At 37.8% G+C, this 15,376-nt stretch overlaps 1 long non-coding RNA gene across 1 annotated transcript; it reads right to left on the minus strand.

Annotated features, from left to right (window-relative positions):
• Positions 1 to 11,491: 11,491 nt before the first annotated feature.
• Positions 11,492 to 14,451, minus strand: LOC132346382 (uncharacterized). The gene is made up of 3 exons (XR_009496222.1): positions 14,136 to 14,451; positions 13,924 to 14,045; positions 11,492 to 13,483 (listed from the first exon to the last, which is right to left on the minus strand). It is a non-coding gene; the product is annotated as an uncharacterized lncRNA (long non-coding RNA).
• Between the last annotated feature and the right edge of the window lie 925 nt (positions 14,452 to 15,376).

Genomic DNA, 15,376 nt, shown 5'->3' on the forward strand with positions numbered 1-15,376 from the left:
TCTAAGTAAAGTTTAATTAGGAAAAGGAAAACTGAGAAAGGGTCAGGGAACAGGGGATCCCTTCAGCTTACTTCATCAACTCCGAGGCTAATACCAAGGGCACTGATTTGTCCATTATATGGAAATAGATGATTAGGGTCATTCTCTAAGACAAATTTACTTTTCTGCACACTCTAAATCTGTTTAGTCACTTTAAAGGTGTCAATTATTGGAACAGGCTAAGACTATGAATTTCTTAGTAATAGCTTTAATAACATTTTGAAATGAAAAGCAGATACCTTGAAGTCAGCCTGCTTTGAAAAGACATATGAGCAGCTCTGGTTTTAATTTGGGCAGCATTCTACATCTGGAATCCCTTATAATTAAAACTAAAAACTGAACTACTACTTCCACCTGTCAAATGATGAAAAGATGAATGCACTAATAAGTTACTAAATAGCCCAACATGATAGAGTTTACATTCTCATTCTATACAGTAAAACAGAATTTTGGACAGGAGGCTAAAGGTCTTTGGTCATTACTAATAACACGCTTTCAGTATTAACCTGTATGTCCTGCTGCAACTTCTGACGGGGTCTTTTTTACATTAAGAGCTCATTTTTGTTAAGTCTTTGTTTTAAAAGTAAATATAGATTTCAGAAAGAATTCTCAAAACACATAAATTAAGATGTACTTTTCATCTCACATTTTATGGTTTTCATCATTCTTGAAATCCTTCTAATAGCTTTCTCTACTAATTGCACACAGTTGTCGAAAAGTTCAGTATTTACAAATATTTATCGAGTACCCACAGTATGCATGGCTCTGTGCTCCATGCTGGCAATGCAGTGCTGAGCAAGATATATCTATGTAGGTAACAGAGTTAGGAATACTTGAAGTAATTTCTTCAGAATGACAAAAAACCACATTTTTGCCTAGATTCTGATAAGAAGAAGTCATTTTCTAAAGCTTTTGCTGTCACTCCAATTAAAACAACAATGGTCATCAAAATGGCCTTAGACTGTCACCGGTGATCAGAAGGTTAATTATTTAAAAATGTAAATCCTGAGTTGTAACCCCTACTGAAGCTGTTTGGAACAACTCCCCCGGCAGAGGTCGAGCTGTGTGGGCGGCCCCTAAAGGCTCATTTTTCTTATTACACAGTCTTTGCTTTTCTGTCACGAAATAAAAATGGAAATATCACATTTTGAAAAGGGCAAGGATCCTCTGAGAAAAAAAAAAAGTGAAGAGTTTTGCCAGCCGTCGAAGGGGTCCTCCATAGGGTACACACTGCTTTCCCGCAGGATGTCCTGATCGTTCTGTTTAGCACAGTAACTAAACTACCACTGGCACCGGACAAGAGAGGAGAAGGCAAGGCCTGGAGGCAGCAGTAATCACAATACACCGAGTTCTCTGTCTCTGGGAAAGTATGCCCAGCAAGAGAATTCCAGCCTTTTTTGAACTCTTTTGGCCTCTTTGCATGTGTGCTCAGTCTCCAAGCCATGTCCGACTCTTTGCGACCCTGTGGACTGTAGCCCGCCAGGCTCCTCTGTCCATGGGATCTCCCAGGCAAGAATACTGGAGTGGGTTGCCATTTCCTTCTTCAGGGGATCTTCCCGACCCAGGGATCAAATTCATGTCTCAAGTCTCCTGCATTGGCAGGTGGGTTCTTTACCACTAGCACCACCTGGAAAGCCCCATTGTATACACACAATGGCATATTATTCAGCCTTAAAAAGAAAGCACAATCTGACATGCTATGACATGGATGATCCTTGAAGACATTATTAGGGAAATAAACCAGTCACAAAAGAACAATGTTGTGTGGTTCCTCTTACATGAAGTACCTAGAGTATTCAAAATCATAAAGGCAGAAAGTAGAATGGAGATTACCAAAGACTACTAGGGAGAGGGTGCAATGGGAGTTACTGTGTAATAGGTGCAGAGTTTCAATTTGGGAAGATGAAAAAAGGTCTGCAGATGGTTTCAGAACAATGTGGATGTACCTAATGCCACTGAACTGTATACTTCAAAATAGTTGAAATCATAAATTTTATGTAATGTATATTTTGCCATGATAAAAATCAAGCTTTTTACATTAAAATAGAGATTTCCAATTTATCTAGAAACAAAGAAATGTAAGTAATGATTAACATTAGCCAGCATACCTGAATGATACCTAAGATTAAAGTTGAGTAGCTTGTACTCTTAATGGACCCGTCAGATCGCCACAGCCCACCTTCTCCTTCTGGTCTTCCGCCCACTCCATATCACCCACATAGGCTTCCTGCCAGGCCCCCGCAGCCTTCTGCTCTAAAGGGCTCTGTGAATAACTCTCACATGTACATACAACTTTCCAAGATTTGCCTAGAATGGGATTTTTTACCGATAACACTACAATTAACTCAGTCTATCCCAGGCCCAGAGGAGCTGAGACAGGACAGGACACATGAGCCAGCATCCATGATAGAAATGTGACTAAGAAGCCCTCTTTCTGCAAAATGAACCCTCGGCACCCTCCTCTACCTACCCACCTGTGGGAAAGAACAGTGGATGTCACGCCCTAGAGACCTACTGAGCCGTGCTTCTTACTCAACAGTTACAAACAGGGCCACAGGTAGATGCTTACAAAAGAACTTGAGGTACTTTTCAGGATCAGAAGAAGTTGCCTATTACCCATTTTTCTGATATTGACTTTTATGTAAATATATTACAGGTTTTGTAGCTCAGAGTCAAGGAGCAATGAATTTAAGAATCTCTATTAAAGTCTGGATTATCCCCAACTGTGAACTTTCCTTCTAAGCCATTGACTGTCTAAGGATTTCTTCCTCTTAAATGCTGCTGTCAAACGAGCATTTTAAAGCATTTATCAAAACCAAAGGCTGCAAACTTCAATCTGTACATTCCATACAAAGCAAACCCCAGTCTAGTGCTGATGCATAAATGATGTGTTGGTTTAATCTATTTTTCACAGGGGGTGTCTGAGAACAGGAAAATTAAAAACAGGTAGAATGGACTATTATTACTGTCCCATAGTGTGCTTTTTTACATGAGGTCTGGATTAAGATAACATCTGGTCTATATTTCTTGAACTATTTCCCTTTTATCACAAGAAAAATCGGCAACCCATCTCACAACTGCTCTTAATTTAGATCTAAATATCACTGATGAAACATTGTACAACATGCTGTTATCTATTAAAATGATTTCCCTGAAGGAACAGTTGATACTTTTATATATTCCAGCAAAGCTAATCATGCCAGGCCCCCTTAGTAGGGCTTACCTTATAATCATATGTTCAAATGTTCCACCTAAATCACTGCTTTGGTACCAAATGAGTCTTATTCTGAGATTGATTTCCCTGCGTTGGCAAATATGGTCCCCAGGTCTGAGAGCCACAGAACAACCAAGAATCTTTTAGGAATACAAAATTTTACTCTGGAGCAAAGGAGCCATTGTTCCCCCTCCCAGGCTGCGCTATGGGCTTTCCAGAATCCCATGCAAGGGGAAGGCAGTAAGCTGTTTTCAGCACTTTTCAGAGTTCAAGTCCTATACAATATAGTATATTGATTCCACAGAATAAAAGCTTCTGGGTTTTTTTTTTTCAGAGTTGTATAACTTATTTCCACAGATAATAAATCAGGAAAGTATTTTCTCTAAAATTATTTTGCATACCTATGGTGCACACTCGTTTTGTTCATTGTAAACTACATCAAGGCTCAGAATCACAGACGGTAAGTCTATGTATTAACCAGTTACATGAGAAATTACTTTCTACAACCCCCACCTTTAATTTGGCAGTATCATGTGTTCCTGACTTTTTTTCCTTAAAATACAGAAACCAGCACACACAAAAATTATAGGGGTTAAAAAACTCAAGTAGAAGTGATTCTTAGATAACTGAAAGTACAAGGGTGTTCGATATAGTAGAAAAAGAAATCAGGAATATATTACACATAAAATATAGAAAAATTAGAAAAAAATACTTATAAAGAGGGGATTGATGAAATGAATTATGTTATATACATACCATGGAATATCTTACAGCCAGTAAATAAGGATAAAGGATATGTGTATGCATGAAGGAATGATCTTCATGATGTATTGGGAGCAACACAACACGAATAGTTTGGTACCATTTTTTGTTGTCATTAATGAGAAAAAATATAAAGAAACAAGTATGTTGATGTGTTTGTAGAAGAGCTCTGGAAGAATTTATATCAGACTGTTTTCAGTGACTAACTGTTCAGAATAAGAAAGGAAGAGAACATTTCTATAAACTACTGAGGGTTTTCTAGCTTTTCTGAACATACATATGTCACTTTCTAAATTTAAAAAAGAAAAGTAAAAATGCAAATAGAACAGAGATCAATTAGCCATTTCCTTACCAGAATAAATCAGAAGGGAAGTGGCTGGTGGGGGAGGGTGGGTGCCTGCAGAACAGAGCAAGAGGAATGCGATTGACAGGCATCCTGTCATCTTGTATTTTTTGGAGGGAATTCTGAAAATAAAAAGCCTTTGGAAGTTATCAGCGGTCAGGCTGGAGCCATTCATTTTTCACCTGCCTGTGTTTGTTGTCTGGCAGCCAGTCAAGGGTGCTATTAGCAGAATTAAGATCCAGAAGAAAAGATTATCCCATAGAAGGCAAGATAAGGGGCTGGAAAGTGTGGCTGGTTATCAATATCACAATACCAAACAGGTCAGAAAGGATTCCATATAGGTTTCACTTGAAGCAGGTAATCTCTGCAAAAAGAATGGAGTGACTGTTCCTCCGAAACACTTCAGTCCTGCAACATACTGCAGTTCATTTAAGATAAAGCGGCAGTTTTACCAAAGAGTCCCACAACTGCTTTAGGCTGGGGAGTGGAAAATAAAATACTGCACCAACATTCTTTTATTCCCCCTTATTCAGTAACCCTCAGTAATGAAACAACCTTCCATCTCTCTCTCAGATCATTTTTAATATTTTGAATGGTACACTTTCATTTGCTTTTCTTTCCTTCTCAATGAGGAAAGATCTAAATGGAATTCCATGGTACAATTTGATATAAGAAACAGGAGGAGTGATCGTAACATTAAGTATTTAATTGTTGGCAGATTTTTTTAAATCACCAGTGGTAGTGAGGATACAGAGCAGCAACTCTTGTCTAGGGAGCTTATGCCACTCCGGTTCTGAAACATGTGTTTTCAAACAACGAATTGGAATGGTGAAAGTTTTGAGTTCATGTCAGCACAGCAATTTACAAGAGTTCACGTACAGCATGAACTTACATAGCATTTCACCATGTTGTCTATGAATCATTCAATTTTAAGCTCTGCAGCATATGGACAATTGCAAAATGCAGAGGTAAGAAAACACATTTGGTATTTCCATTTTATACACTTCATATTGGAAATAAATGGCTTTGTTTTCCCAACTGTTTTTCGTCTGAATGATAAGGGCTCTTTCATTTTCCTTTTCTCCTTTTCTTTTTTTGGCAGTTTCAAGTAAGTAGTTATTAACTTGTTCAGCTAAATAATTTTTCAGTGTACGAAAGACCTTTGTATTATTTGTACACATATGGAGTGATCAACAACTAGCAGGGCATTGATTTTTTGTCATCATTCCAGTAAAAGTGATGAATTGACAATAGTTCATCCAGATAATACTTGATCAATAAAACACATTCCCAAGAGAGTTGCAGTTTAGGGAAGTGTCTAACCATCGACAAAATTACAAAAATAAAGATTGTGGCACTATATCACCAATTAAGGTAGCCAAACTTGCGTACACTCAGTGACCCAGGAGTTGTCAATTTTTCAATGAAAAGATAAAACCAACATATATTTACAACAAAAATGGGCTTTGATATTTTTTATAGTCTTCCATGCTGGGAGATATATCAACCAACTCACCTATGCAGATAATACCACTTTAATGGCAGAAAGTGAAGAGGAACTAAAGAGCCTCTTAATGAGGGTGAAAGAGGAAGTGAAAAAGCTGGCTTGAAACTCAACATTTAGAAAACTAAGATCATGGCATCCAGTCCCATCACTTCATGGCAAATAGAAGGGGGAAAAGTGGAAAAAGTAACAGATTTTATCTCTTTGGGCTCCAAAATCACTGCAGAAAGCCAGTGACTGCAGCCATGAAATTAAAAGATGCTTGCTCTTTGGAAGGAAAGCTGTGACAAACCTGGAGAGCATTTTAAAAGGCAGAGACATCACTTTGTGAACAAAGATCCATAGAGTCAAAGCTATGGTTTTTCCAGTAGTCATTTATGGATGTGAGAGTTGGACTATAAAGATGACTTGAGTGCCAAAGAATTGACTTTAAATTGTGGTGCCGGAGAAGACTCTTGAGAGTCCCTTGGACTACAAGGAAATCAAACCAGTCAATCCTAAAGGAAATCAATCCTGAATATTCATTGGAAAGACTGGTGGTGAAGCTGAAGCTCCACTACTTTGGCCACCTGATGTGAAGAGTCAGCTCATTGGAAAAGACCCTGATGCTGGGAAAGATTGAGGACAAGAGGAGAAGGGGGTGGCAGAGCATGAAATGGTCAGACAGCATCACTGATTCAATGGACATGAATTTGAGCAAACTCCAGGAGATAGTGGAGGACAGAAGAGCCTGGCATGTTGCAGTTCATGGGGCCGCAGAGTCAGACACGACTTAGCAACTGAACAACAAGAGTCAAAAAATTGAATCTGCTACAGCAGACATGAAAATACTTTCATTTCCGTAACAACTTTCAACAGCCTGTCAGTGTTGTGCTGTTAGCGTGAATGAGACTATACTCTGTCTATGTGAGATAAATACCTTCCAAAATATTCTTATTTTTCATCTCCATTCTAAAAAAAGGACATTACAGGAAAAGTAGAAAACTTTGGTAATTGAACATTAAGATCTAGTTTTAATGAGTTTTTAATTACAAAAGCAATACATAAAAACATTTTATTTTTTAAATGCCAACAAATACAACATGTGTACAGTATGATAAAAAAAGCTTCCCTCAAATATCCCAATCCCTTCCCCAAATACACACACCATGCCTCCCTCCTCACTGATAACAGCAATTAGCAAATGTGGAGAGTATTTTACAGACTTTTATCTGTGCATCTACAAACATACATACACATACGCAACTGTAATAGAGGAGAGTGTTTTTTAAATAAGATTATACTATATGTATTATTCTGTGGGTGATTTTTCTTCCTTTAACAGTTTGTCTCAGACATCATTCCAGGTCATTATGTAGAGACTAGAAGTTGCAATCTAGAGCCCACAGTTCACAAATCTTTTTTTTTTTTTTTTTAATTAATTTGTTTCATAAAAAAAGTCAGTATTTTCTTTTCTTTTAATGAAAATATCCAGCAACATTGTGCCCATTTCTCACCAGGAACTGATCAGAAGCAGGAGTCCCTCTGATGGGATCTACACTCACAGTACACCCCTAACTCCTTCCTACAACCCCAACTCCATGTCCAACCTGGCCCTTTAAATCTCCAAGTTTGCTACCCCTGCTTAGATATATCTATATTACTCTTTCAAAAGGCTGCATTATATACAAGGATGTATTGTACAATACAGAGAATATATCCAGTATTTTACAGTAACTGGAACATTACCATAAATGGAATATTACCTTTAAAAACTTTGAATCACTGTGTCATACACCTGTAACTTACAAAAACTATACTTTTTTAAATATCAAAAAAAAAAATAAAAGTCTGCATTATATTCCATAAGACAGATGCATCATAATTTATTTAGCTATTTCCCCATTTATATAACACTTTGAATGTTTGAGTTTCATGGTATAGAGTAGAACTAAATCCCATAGTCAGAATTGAACTCCCCCTTTTTGTTTTCATTTTTTCCTAGAGTTTATAAAGATCCTGAATCCATAACTGATAATGCCTTATAAAACTTCACAAAAATACAAAAGGCCGTTGTAAAAAGCCTGAATCTGTAACAGATAATGCTTTATAAAACACAAAGGATTGTTCAATATTTTTCCCTTTGAAAAATGATATTGTAACTGAGAGACCAGAGATCCGGGGATGGAGAGAGAACGAGGACATTCTGAAAGATAAAGAAAACTCAAGCAGAAGCTCATTGGGATGGATTCTATGTGCTATTAGTTAAATCAGAATTCTTCTCTTCTTAAAAAAAAAAAAAAAAACATGTCTCTGGCTTAAAAGTGACAAAGATCTGCTGAATAATTAAGTCTTCTTTGGTCTCTTTCAGCAGCTGTCTCTGTTCTCATTCTCCTTTTCCTTTTGTTTTATATCCCTGGTTCAAAAAAGTCTCTAGGAGCATATAAAGTTCCCATCACAGGGGTTTGCAACTGTGAAAATGGGACAGAAATCCTAAAAGTTCAAAACTTCTTCCTCCAAAGTGATGCTGTTCATGTGGATAAAGTTGACAGACTTCTAATAAGAGGCCAAGTCACAGTAACAATTTAGTAACTATAGTGTACACTTGAGCCAAAAATCAAAGCACATGCGAGAGTGGAAAGGAACTAGGGTTTTTTCTGTAATCGTCTCTCATCCAAAACAAGAAACACACACGGACAATAACAATTGCTATTCTCAGAGAAATAGAACTTTTGCCTATGTAAGTTGAGGTGAGGCAAGAATTCTGCTCAAATGAAAAATAGACACTGAGATAAAATTTGCCTACTTCTCATGGTTTTTTCCTTCCAATCAAATTATTTAAAAATCCCTAAACTTTCAATTTTTTCTACTGGGCTACAGTAAATTTGTCTACAAAAGTAGGGAAATGTTTGCATATAATTTTCAAGAGGATCATATTTATCTGGTACATATACAATACTCAGAAATAAGCCAAAGCCTAATAATAGCCTATTGTTTTATCTGTCTTTCTAACCAAAATTAAACTTTAATGTTTCTTTACCTGTAGGTTTGAAACTTTGAAATCAATATATGTATCTACTAAATGTCTTCTATGTGTGCATGTATTAATAGTCATCTTTGTTTATTTTCAATAGAAAATTTTCAGCAGAGAATAATCAGCATCTAAAAGCCTTCATAGACTGTAACAAATAAAGTATTGTTGAAACAAACTATTTTAAACTAAAACTGAATGTTTTGAAATAACAAATCCGTGCTTTTTTTAATCCCTTTGCTACTGATGTGAGCTATTCATGGTATGTTCCAGGTAAGCTAAAGTCAAAAATTTAAGCTTTACAAAAGGCATCTTGCGCTCCTTACAGGAACTGAGAACACCACACTGATTAGATCACCCGGCTTCCACAGTTGATTTAGAACACAGCAGACTCCTTGAAAGAATCACAGAAAGGCTCACAATTCCTTGCAATAGTCCCTTCCCCATCCTTTGAAGTTACAGATAACCTAAAAGTCATCATGTCATGCTAGATTTAAAGAAATCCTCAAAATATCTGCTCCTTTCCTATGGTTAATATCAAGCAGGTATCAGTAAGGCTTGTTTTAAGACAACAGCCTCTATGATTTCAATAGCAGCAGAGAAAATTGGCTGCAAAAAAATCAGAGTCTCAGAGGATGATGCCGGGCCAGAGTCTAAGGCAAAATACAGCAGATTCCCAGAGCTACTCAGGCCTTGCAGAGCCTGCATCTCCTTGGTGCTCTACACCACCCTTCTGATCCATGTGCAGAGGAGCTCAAGACTGATAACCTTATCACTGAAAGATCATGCAAACACTGGTGCCTATATGCACCAATTACTGTGCTAGGAGCTTAAGGTAGAAAACTGGGTAAGATGTATATATGGTTTGGGGGCAGACCGATGAAAATAGAATTCCACAGTGTACCTTGTAGCCAGTGCCAAAGTAAAGCAGTGTACAAGAGAGCACAGAGAAGAGACCAGCTCTGCTTTTGACTGAGAAGTAGGGGCTGGTCAAGGAAAGTAGTCAGAGGTGGTATGTTATGATAAGGACAAGAACTGCTCCCCTGTTACCCAACTGTGATGATCGCGTATTCGCTAGCCATCTGTTTGATTTCTAGCAGAGGTGGGCAGGTCGATCTCTTGGAACTCAAACAAAGGCATATGTACCCTGGGTTTTAGAGAGTCTGTTTGCATTCTCTAGCTACCTTTCCGTGATTTCATTATTTGACAAAACTGGATAATGATTTATCTCCCTGCCCTTCAGGCCCTAGTGGAAACAGTAGGAGGTGAAGAGCTGACCTCCAACTTCCTCTGCTTACATATTGTCCAGAAACACCACAGGTTCACTTTAACAAAGCCTGCGCACATACGTAAAGTTCCAAAGGCTTCTGATGGAAGAAGGGACACAGAAATGTGTTCCTGATGGGTGTTATGTTCCTTTTGAACACTGGTACCTGGATTTAGCCACGTTTAAAATGTCCTTGAATTCACAGATAATCTCAAGTGGTAACCCAGTACATCTCGGCATAATTTCCCATGGAGCTTATCTGATTATACTGCACATTTCTAAGATCTGTGTTAAGAAACAGTATTAAATAAAGTGACCTATTTTATATTACCAAAGAAGCAACTTGTATTTACTACAACAGTTGGATACTCACAGAACTGTAAATTCTCTACTCAGTCATAGATTCAAAGTTCTATACACAACTTTTACTGTACTTCAGTACTTACTTACTACAGCATCTGTCTCATTTAAAACAAATTAAGTAGAAGAAAATAAGAGTTTCTAGAATCATAACATACGAGATACAACTATCATACCTCAAAATACAAGTCTAAAAACGAGATACTTTCTTTTTTGCCTATTAAATGGATAAGGATTTTAAAATAATAAAAACCAGCATATGTGTGCAGGAAGAAACCAATATATATATAAATGTGAGTAAGAATACAATTTGGTTCAACCTTTTAGAGGCAATTAAGCAATATGTATCAAAGGTATATATACCATTTGACTTATAATTACATTTCTAAGAATTTATCCCAATAACCTAATCAGAGATGAATCCAAGGATTTACACACAAGGAGCACGCACATTTAACATACCTAAAAAAAAACTAAATATACAACACTTAGGGTCTGGATTCCCCGGTGGCCCAGCAGTAAAGAATCTGCCTGCAGTGCAGGAGCTGTGGGTCTGATCCCTGGGTCAGGAAGATCTCCTGAAGAAGGAAATGGCAACCTACTCCAGTATTCTTGCCTGAAAAATCCCATGGACAGAGGAGCCTGGTGGGCTATAGTCCATAGAGTCGCCAAGAGTAAGGCATAACTTAGCAACTAAACAATAACAAATAAAGTGTGGTACAGATATTATATTTTTAAGAAGATATTTAACAAAGCAGAAAATGTTTGATATGTGATGGAAAAACAAAAATCAGAAAACAGCTAGTATATTATGATTTTTCAATAAACACAAGTATACTCATGTAAATATACCTAAGCAAAAAATAGATTGAACATATATACTAAAATATTAGTATTATATTGTATATCATATGAAATAATGCATATCATATCACCTGTGACAATAATATATACACATATTTAAAAACCTGACCTCTGGTTTTAAGAGAAAGCCCAAAGCAGAATCCTGATGGAAAACAGCAAGGTTGAATATTTAAATACTTATGTACATCATATTAAACACCATGGGGTATAAATACTTTGATTCCTTAAACCAAGTTTGTCCTACAATAAACAGTATAAGTGTCAATGTGTAATGTCTCAAAATTTTAAAAGATAGTTCTACTTTTTTCTTTCCCACAGGGCAAATACTCATCCTTGCTAAGAGAACACACTTATGTGAAACAAAGATTAATGTTGTGTGGGTGTGAGGCAATTGTCTTTATGCTTCTACAGCCCTGGTGGATGAAGTTAACACCTTTTGTTCATGCCAGCCCTACATATCATTTGCCTAGTTTTAACCTCAGTATGATTTCCATGGCATCCTCTGGCCAGTAGAGGCATCTTCCCGAGGTGAAATCCAAAGAAGTGACTAATTAGCAAGAGTCTGATTCAGATATGCCAAGAAAGAAATATTATGCATTAGTATTTATTTCCATTGCACTGTATAAGCACAGTGATACACTATTTCCCATGACACTTCCCTTGCAGAATTACAGAATTGTGGTTATACTGCCAACTTTAAACATGAGAGGAAAAACAGCACAGTCTGTATATAAACAGATGTTCAAAGGTTATTGTGTGATCAAAGCACCAAAATCTGGGGAGAGCTTCTGGAAGTACCCACTCAGCCACTATCTGCCCAAAACTTGGTAACAGAAGGTGGTTGATAGTGGTTGCTTAGCAGTTGTTGTTTCAAAAACAAAAACCTATTTCTTGCATATTCTACCCTGATTCTTGACAAAGAAAAGTGCCGCAAAAATGTGACTCTGCTGGGGGTGGGATTAAAATGGAGTGTCAACTTTATCTTGTAACTGTCCTCTCTATAGATAAGCCAGACCCTTAAGAATATCCTAATGTGTAAGTATAGGGCCATTCGTTCTTTTTTTTATTTTAGGCAAAATATAACCTTCACAAAACAACTTCTTTTTGGTGAAATTTTCCATAGTTAAAATCTATTTGAACCAAAAAATATATATATAAGAAGGTATAAATCTTAAAATTCCAGGAAATAGATATTTCTCTTTCAGAAGGTCATAGGTGTCATGCTTAGTAAAGAAACCAGAATGGGAGTGGGTGAGTTCTGGTAGGGAAGTCTGGCTTTCTTTTGGCTTGAGAGAGAAGGGAGGTAGGGATGTGATCTTCCAGTCTCCTTCCCAGTTACTCAGTGGCCTCCTTCTACCTCTTGCCAAGTTGAATTCCAAATCTAAATTTTAGTAGCCTCAAATAACAAAGTTTTATGCCCAAATAACATATAAGATTCATACACACATCACCAGTTTCATAATTACCCTCCACTGATGCATTCATCAAGCATTCATTGAGCGTCTACTGTATGTCTAGTAGAGCGTCAGCAGGTATTATCAGGTATCAGGTATTTTCTAGTCAGGTTCTCTTCTTCACAGATGTCCCCAAGAAACCAGTGGATGCTCAGAAAGAAGTATAAAAGTGTTAAGGAAACTAAAGGAAAGTTTGTTCCAACATATAAATGTCCCACATTATATAGCTTCTAGGATAAATCTTATATGTTATTTGGGCATGCTGCTACTGCAAAACTTCATTATTTGGGGGTTCTTAGGGTCTAAATTATAGGTGGCAAGCAAGTATCTGCTATCCCTGAACTACCACAAAACAATACTAAATTGGACCAATTTCTGAATAAGCCCTTATCAGATCAGATCAGTCGCTCAGTCGTGTCTGACTCTTTGCGACCCCATGAATCGCAGCACGCCAGGCCTCCCTGTCCCTCACCAACTCCCGGAGTTCACTGAGACTCACGTCCATCGAGTCAGTGATGCCATCCAGCCATCTCATCCTCTGTCGTCCCCTTCTCCTCTAGCCCCCAATCCCTCCCAGCATCAGAGTCTTTTCCAATGAGTCAACTCTTCCCATGAGGTGGCCAAAGTTTCAGCTTCAGCATCATTCCTTCCAAAGAAATCCCGGGGCTATTTGAAAATACAAAACAAAAATAACAGATTAAAAAACTATTCTGGAACTCTTGGAGGTTCATAGTTAAACATCTCTCAAAGGATGAAGCGATTTGCAGGTAGAGTATTCACTAGAAAAATGTCAGCTTTAACTTAACTCCAGACCTCATACATTCCAAGTTTCCTTCTTAAAAGTAGAAATGAGGATAACTTGTTCACATAATTATAACGGAGGGAAACCTGGTATAAACATATCTACAAACCTTCAGTAACAAACCCTCCGAATCAAGTAAAGTAGTGACTTAATATTTATAATGCTCCTACAAGGTCACTGCCAGAAACAAAAATGTCACATACCAAGTCCCTAGCCAAAGTTTCCAAGGGATCAAGTTGAAAGGTAAAAAAGTAATAATATACTAGAGCAAGATTTATACATATGTCACCAGTATCATAATTACCCTCCAATTATGCATTCATCAAGCATTCATTGAGTGTCTACTGTATGCCCGGTAGAGTGTCAGGTATTACAATTAAACAGGGTATCAGTGATGATTTATGGTATCAAACAGCAGAATCCACTCTGGAAAGTTTAAATGGAAAAAGAATTGGATTAGGTTTTGGGTAGCTCAGAAACGGAGAAGGCACTGGCAACCCACTCCAGTACTCTTACCTGGAGAATCCCAGGGACGGGGAAGCCTGGTGGGCTGCCGTCTATGGGGTCACACAGAGTTGGAGACAACTGAAGTGACTTAGCTTCAGTTGCAGCAGCTCAGAAAGGTCAGAGATCCAAATCCTGAAGCTACACAGCCAGCAACAACGTGCAGAATAGGGACCTCAGTAAGAGAAACATCTCTGCCCCTGTCAGTAACTGCCATCCTTGGGACTGAAGACCAGAACTCTGCCACCATCACCTCCCCAAGATCTCCATCATCAGCCTTAGCAGAAGACTGGCTCCCTTCCATGCAGCTGTCTCCTTCTGTGACTCACTTCTGAATCCACCTTGCGTGGACTGCATCACAAAGCCCAGATCACAGGTCTGCCCCCTGGTCACAAAGGAATCTGACAGATCTGTTTTCTGGCTTCTGTCTTGGAAAGTTAGGTGTCATGTTGTGGGAAATCACCAAAAGGTTAGGTGACCACAAAGTTCACTGTAAAATAGGACAGCCTGCCATGGAGCATTCAGTCCAGTATAATAATACATAGACAACAAAGATCTCTGTATGCAGGGACTTCCAAGTACCAAGCAGACCTTCCTAAATATAATCTAATAAAAATTTTACATTACCAATATATCAGGTTTATCTGACAAGGTTTTTCTTCCCTAGAGGATCATTTTCTCTGCCTTTTTCTATAATCTCATACTTAACATGAATCAGTCCAGCCATTTGGCTGTGGACTAATTATGTTAAATAAAAAGAAAACCAATTATATTTTAAAACATGGATTAAATGCTTGTGTGTTAGACTCTAGGCTTCTCCTTGTAGCACTATAACAAAGAAAATGGACTTGTGGATTAAAATGCCACTCAACCATTACCAGCTGTGTGTCCTTGAGCGGGGGTTTTTACTACCTTACATCTTAGTTTCTGCTTCTGCTGTACTTACCACATAGAATTGTTTAGGATGATTGAAAAGAAACAAGCATGTACAAGACTTAGTACAGTGCTTAGCACTGTTGGGTATTATCCAACCATTATTTAATCCTTACAGTGACATTATGAACCAACGTTGTTATCTCCATTTAAACTGACAAAGATGAATCTAAAGTCACTTTCCAAGTAACACCTGAGTAGCATTGGGATTTGCACCCAGGTTTTCTCATGTTGAGCCTGGCCTTTTAACACTACTCCACCTGCTAAGGCTTAAAAGCCATTACAAATAAGAATGACTCATGTAGGTTCTCAGAAAATCT

This window comes from Bos taurus, chromosome 10, assembly GCF_002263795.3.
Source record: "Bos taurus isolate L1 Dominette 01449 registration number 42190680 breed Hereford chromosome 10, ARS-UCD2.0, whole genome shotgun sequence".
Taxonomy (NCBI): domain Eukaryota; kingdom Metazoa; phylum Chordata; class Mammalia; order Artiodactyla; family Bovidae; genus Bos; species Bos taurus.